We start from the raw sequence: 7,251 nt of genomic DNA, 5'->3' as shown, positions 1-7,251 counted from the left end.
GGGAGGGATAAAACTCGAACGAATCTCGGGAGGATTGCAGGCGACGATTGCCTTGATCACTATTCATGGGCTGGGAGTTGCTCCGCCGCGGCTGATCTGATATTTATCCATCTCTAGTCGTGTAACTCGCACGATGCAAAATTGCTCTGCTTTATCGCCCTCTCAACTCTCATTTGAATAAGCAAAATGGAGACACACAACTCTGCACCTGCATTTTTTTTTATGAACGTGTCATAACTTGTTCTAAAAAGTCAAGTTGTGACACTGAAATTTTATAAAATTGTGACTCTAGCTAAATTAATAAAATATATTTTAATAATTTAATTTTTCTATTTACAAATTAACTTTTCAGCGTCTATATTAAAAATGCAGTTTATCGAAGCATGCGAAATTTGAATATTCGTTTACGAAGCCAGCAGGTTTTTCACGGTCTGCCGCAGCCTTGAACAACGTGCATTTAACGAAAACGTTTTGAAATTAAAACGCAATCTCGATGTAAAATCAAAACCGCCGCCGCGCGTTCAACAAAAGTTATGGCAATTGAAAATTTTTCATTTTATTCGCTGCAATTTGCGACTCGTTTTGAAGTTTCGCTGATAATGGGTTTAGCATTTTGTGCGGCGCGCGCAGGGCAATTTGCACTTCCGCCGGCAAAACATGATCTTGCATTTATGATAATGTCGCTCACTCTGCTTTTACTCCGCATAAAACCGAAATTTCAGATTATAAACGCAGCGAATTTTGACGAATTAATTCATCAATTGGCTTCTCTCACCTCGCTCGTCCAACTATGCGAGTTTCGCTCCCCCTGCGTTCAGACCCCCTAGCTCTTATTTTGACTGCTGCACGCATCGCCGCTTTTCAGAGAGAGTGAAGTGAACTATTAGGTATGCACAGGTGGTGCCAACGCGCGTATCTCGTTTCAATTCGTTATAAAATTAATGCACTTCTCACTTGCATATTTACGAGTTCATTAAAGCAAAAAAGCTAGGGGAGAACGTTTTTTTACTTATTGATATTATGATGACAATTTTCACACTAGGTTTGCAATTATTTAATAATTATGTATATACGGTGCTTTATTATTTACAAATTTTGAATACACTCAATTTCAGTCCAATTAAATTAAATAGTTACAAACTCGTTTCAACATTCAGATTGCAAATCAATTTTAATAACTAGAAAAATGGGCATTTTCTGAGAGTGAGATTTTTAGTGACATTGGCAAAAATTACCCAATCTTTAATTAGAGTGTCTAGGCCTCCTAACTAATTTTGAGACCTCTAAAAATGGGCGTTACCCAAAATTTTGAGGTTTTGAAAATTGCCCCAAGAGAGACTTTTTGGATTTTTCATAACTGCGTGGAACATTTTCAAGTTAAAACAAAGATCTAAACTGTTCGTGGTGTAACTTTTTGCGCTGAACAAATTTGCTGTTGACATCAAAGTCGTAGGCTTAAGTGAAATGTCACTTTTGGCAATGTTATTATAGAGGTCAAATTTTGGCGATGATAGCCTCGTTTGATATTTTTTTTGGCAGAGAAAGAAATGTAGATCGTGAAATTTTACGTCGGTTCTGTAATTTGCAAAATGGTTTTTCTTTCCATTCTCTTGAGATAATTCAGGTTAAATGATGATAAATATGTGCTTTTCCGAGGCATATTTTTAGTTCAAAATTTAATAACCGCCTGCAAAATTAATCAAAACTAATTTTATATATATGTCATTACATATCAACCCAATATATATATATTATAAGTTTTTGCAAATATTAAAACGATAACTTGCTTCTTAATTAGTAATTTATAATGTTAATTTTTTCACCAATATCTCTGTCTCTCTCAAAAGTGGCATTTGAATTATTTCCCCTGAAAAAGTGTGGAGAGTAAAAAGCGGTCCAATTAATAAGAAACCTTTTATATTATAATGATTCTGTTGCAGTGTAATTATGGCAAATTGCAATTAGTTTTAGTTAGATATATTTCCGGTTGAGGAATCGAGATAATTCCGCGGCGCGGTTTGCAAATTGATGAGTGGCTTAAAATTTCACGCTCCGGCGAACTAAAAGTTTTCTTTCTCTCTCTCTCATTAGCGTAAAAGGCAGTTTAACACCCTTGGAGGCGTTTTTTTTTTTTTTTTAATTCATTTCGTATTAAGAATAAAAGCAACTGTTTAGGACTCGAATTGGCCGCAATTGCAAAAGTTAATTAAAATTCCTGGCCAAAGTACAAAACGAGGTTATTCGCAGCCGGCGGCGTGTAGACCTTATTAAAAAATTAAATAATACAGATACACGTATTAAAAGAAGAGCGCGGCCGGGAGAGAGGATTAATGGCATCGCCATCATGAAAAGAACGCACAACAAAAAAGCACACACAAAGGCAAGAATTAGTCTCGCTTTGCGTCGAATTAATTCACAGATAATCGAGTTTGTTTTTTATATATTCACATCGCCATACAAAAAATATATATACGGCGGTCAATAAATTTTTTTTTTTTTTTTGTATAAATTGTTCACGGCCTCTGTTTCTCTCTCGTTGAAGAGCAGCAACAATGCAAATGAAAAAACGAGTGCGCGCGATTATTTCATGCATTTTTACTGTGCGCAGGAAACGGTTTGTTTCCTGCAACTTCCGGTATTCCGACCACATCGAATGCCACCCTGTGCAAAATTCATTTAACATTAAATCTATTTAAACATTAGATTGCAATTGTTATTTATAATTTTGTCCAAACGCCGCACATTCAATTTTTTGCCTTTTTCTCGGTGCGAAAATTCACGGTGAACGCCCACACGATTTACTGCCGTACAATCAGTTTAACCCTCTCTCTCTCTCTCTCTCACTTTTGTTTCGAGCGTTTAAAATACAAATTAACGTCACACGCGTCTTGGCCGCGCGCGTTTCGGTTCCGGCGCGCATTTTTCAGCTTGAATAAAATTAAATAATGCGCGCCGGGATTTTATCTGCGGCCAGGCCAAAAATCTTATTCAAAAGCTTTTAATTCTCCCTCCACGCAAACCGCACACTTAATTAATTATGCTGTAAAGTAAAACGAAATTTGCGCTCGCTTTTTACGTACCGTGGGTCGACTACTTTAAACCTCAAATTATGTTTTTTTTTTTTTTTTTTAAATATAAACTGATGTTTTTTTTTATAATTTTTTTAATTTTCCAAGAATGATGATTAAGAGCTGAAAATTATTACAAGGACGAGCAATAATTTTGAATTTATAAGGTTACAAAATTCCTAAATTTACTTGTTAAAAAATTCAAATTTTTCTTCCAATTTTTTAAATAAATTTAAATTTGTGTGTATCTTATTTTAATTGAGTCAAGCTGTCAAAAACAATTCTATCATTTTCATTTTTTAATGAATAATCCTTGTAATTTTGTATAAAATAAATTAATTTGAATTCAACGGATTAAATTTTCATAATACTTTGCCGAGAGTTATATATATATATTCAGCTTTTAAGATACGAAATTGTGATTAAGTTAGTCAATCCTGTGCGTGCCGGTAGTTTAATTTGAAGTACAAAACGCGCGAGCCGCCGGTATAGGAACATAATTTTCCACAAGGATGATTTCGCCGCCGCCGCCGCCGCTTTTGTGCACCGCGTTTGTTCGTTCGCTGAATATAATAATATTTTACGTGTCTGGCCGCGCGGCAAAGCCATCTGGTGATGTCACGCCACAACAATTAACGCTAATTGTTGGCAAACCACTGCGCGCGCCTATTTTATATATTGCAGTGCTCAAGGGGCCGCTCACATTAGATTACAAAACACAATAAAAACTACATCAAAATTAAGGACATTTATATTTGCGCTGACCAAAATCAACACAAACACAACCGTGCATGCGGGTAATTGTATAATATGCAACAAACACAAGCATAATTAATACACAGTTTTTTAATACCATGTACGGCGACCGTGTAAACGAATTTTGACCTTTTATATTTATTTTGGAAAAATAGGTAAATATTATAATTCAAACAATTTGTTAGCAAACTATTTAATTGCTTTAATTAATGCGAAAAGTATGAGAAATTTTTTATAAAATAAAAGAATTATAAATTATTGTAACAATTTGAACTGAATTGTATGATAATTTGTTTTTAACTCTAAAAAAATTAGTAATTTTCTTGACTTGGCAACAGATAAAATATATTTTAAAAGTTTTCATTGAAATAATTTAATAAATTCCGCAAATTTAAAAATTAAAATCTCATTCTCCATAGCAGAATTGATTGTTTTAAAATATACAGTTTTGTTCGCCTTTGTTGGAATAAACAAAAAATTTTCTCCTACATTAAAGTCTGAGAGACATGCTTGGAAATCATAGAGCATGAGAAAATAACACGTCCGCTGCACTGCAGCATGAAAAAGCCACGCGTTTTCTTGTGAGGAAGTCGCTCTCGTAGCGGAAAATGTAACAAATTCAAGTTTATATATAATTCTGACAATAAAAAGCGCGACTCATTGTTCGAACACATGCAATTGCGCTCTTCATTTCGGCTCCTTTGTGTCCGCCGTCAAGTGTGTGTGTGTGAATTTGAAAGTGAATCTCGCGCCAAATTAGATAACTCGCGCGCCGTTACATATATAAAAGCCATGCATGAGCCTTTCGTTTATATTATCCATGCACATCTCTCTCTTATATGCTCACTTAGCTGCAAATAATAAAAGCCCAAATTGCTCTTTTGCACGACGCGAGACACTTTCCTGCGCACAGATAACAAAAGCTGCAAATTTTCACCGAAAAATATACACATGAGTCATTTCAACTCCTGACTTTTGAGTTTATGACTCATGACGTAATTATAATTATATATATTGATTTCGCTTCAAATTTTAGCTGCAAAAATATATGTGAAGATTAAAATTGACTTCTCCTTTTTGCTATATCAAGCATAGTTTTTAAATTTTATAAATTATAATATTGATCCTTTTGCGATCCTTCATAATATTTGCCCTTCTCAAGTTCTCCATAGGAAGCCCAGGTTGACGGGCGGAGGCTGCATAACTTCAAAAGTTTCAAGGTTGTTTGTACTTTGCACTGCTCTTCTCATCGAACCAACAAAACAAAATCGGCAATAACTGCAATTAAAATTGGAAATTAAAATTAACAGGGGACAAAATTTATACTTGCATGTATCAAGAATTCAACATTCTGAATTATGTAAATTTTTGCAAGAAATTTGACAAAATTACAAATTTTTAAAATCAATTAAAAATGCTATAATTTTTATTATTAAGAATATAAATCTCTCTTTACCTTGATTACATTTCCTTCATTTCCTCATGAATAAATAACAGGATTTTAATGATTATTTTTTGATGTGTGTCACTTCGCCAAACTTCAATTAATAGCTGAAAATTAAAGAATAATGGAGTCAGGCAAGATGATTTTATTATTTTTGTCTTTGGTTGTTATAATGCGCGGCGATCAAAATAAATTAGAAATAATTTTCGCCTTGTTCTCATAAGTGGGCCAAAATTTATATGGAGCAAAAATCAGTGGTGTTTATGATCGTGGTGGGCGATTATGAAACGAGATACACGCGAAAAAGAGCAGATCAGGCTTCTTGAGGAATTATAAATTCCTGAATGAAGACTTTCATTCAAAATCTGTGCGTGAGATCATTTCAGGTGACGAGGCGACAAGAATGCGACCTGGGTGGCTCGGCCGGTGACGTCTCGATATTGAGTATCACTGCAGCGCGAGAGTGACACTAATCCCGAGACCAAAGCTGCCCCCCTCGCTGCAGAAAGAAACTGAGCCGATATTTTATAACTGGTTCAGCGTGGAGGGCAAAGGCAAAGAAAGGCCCATTCACAGCACAAAAATCACTCACCAGATCAACCAGAATTGATAACTGCACTTTTCCGCGCCTAAACACGAAATACGATCAAGCGTAACTTTTAAAATAAAGCATATATTTTATTATGGTTTTGCCAATCTTGGGTTGATCAATCAAAATTTCAATGGTGTTTTGTTTTATAAATATTACGAACCAAATGCAACCTAAAACCTAATTTAATTTCATAAATTTAAAGATACACAAATATGTCAATAACGCAAAAAAGTGTTCAAAGTTTTTGATAATGATCAAAAATTTGTCATTTAATTAGAAGAAACGTGAATTGCTTTGTTCGAGGATAAATCTTTGATCTAAATAGTGTGAATTAATAATTCTCATTTTTTTGCCTTTGCGAATTTTTTTTATTAAAAATCTAAAAAGAAGTTATTATTATGAATATTTAATATGTTTTTCCCATAAGGACTATTCACTATCTTATAAAAATTTTCAGCGCAATCAAAAAGTTGGCATATTTTTGCTAGAATTTTTTTTGTTCCGGCGTCCTCTATATAGAATGACATTTTGATCTCGGAACTATTTTGACCTTTGCAGGGCTGAAGATTAGCTAAAAAGAAAATTTTGATTCCAGCCCCATCTCATATCTGCATCTCAAATAGAACCTGAAATATTAAATTTTTAGGTTGAAACTTCAGTTGTTGTTGCCAAATAGTTTTCGACTTTTGCAAGTTTCTCCACCCCGAAATTTGTCGGTTTAAATTACTCCTGTTTTTTTTTTTTTTATAATTAAAAAGAAGATCCATATATTATCTGCTCAGTCGTTCTAATAATAAAGATTTAATGAAATTGTGGGCAAATTTTAATAAATATTTATATAAAAAAAAAAATTACTCTACGTTCATATCTTCTCTTTATATTAAACAAAAACCTTTTAGCCTTTTGAATGAAGCTTTTTTTATTTTATTTTGTGAGATATTGCTTTTCAAATTTTTACCAACAATCAAAGCTCCTCTCTCTCTTTTTGTCTGCAGGTGTAGATTTTCATCCCTTGTTTTTCCCTGGATGTCTCCTATGATCCAGTGTGAAACTTAAGAGCGCAGATATCAATTTTGCGCGCGAGTGTGCGGGTGGCCTAATCAGTCACTCGATGCCTCTCGCCTATGCGCGTCTCTATATCAAATTTGGGTTTTGATTGAGAGGGGAGAGAGGGTCGTTCGTTCATCGCAGCAAGAGGGACGCGCGCTGCAGTAAATTATCATTAAATTATTAGTGCGCCGCACACACCTGGGCGCACCAAAACCGCACCGCTCGCTTATAGTTTTGCACCAAACCACATCCCTTCTCGTGCGCCCATCATGACACAAAATACGTACACACGCTCCTTATACTCAATTTTAAATATATATTGTGTTAAAAAAGTTATCCAC

This window comes from Neocloeon triangulifer, unplaced genomic scaffold (assembly GCF_031216515.1).
Source record: "Neocloeon triangulifer isolate White Clay Creek 2 clone unplaced genomic scaffold, ASM3121651v1 ptg000020l, whole genome shotgun sequence".
Classification (NCBI taxonomy): Eukaryota; Metazoa; Arthropoda; class Insecta; order Ephemeroptera; family Baetidae; genus Neocloeon; species Neocloeon triangulifer.
This window is presented reverse-complemented; position numbering follows the sequence as displayed.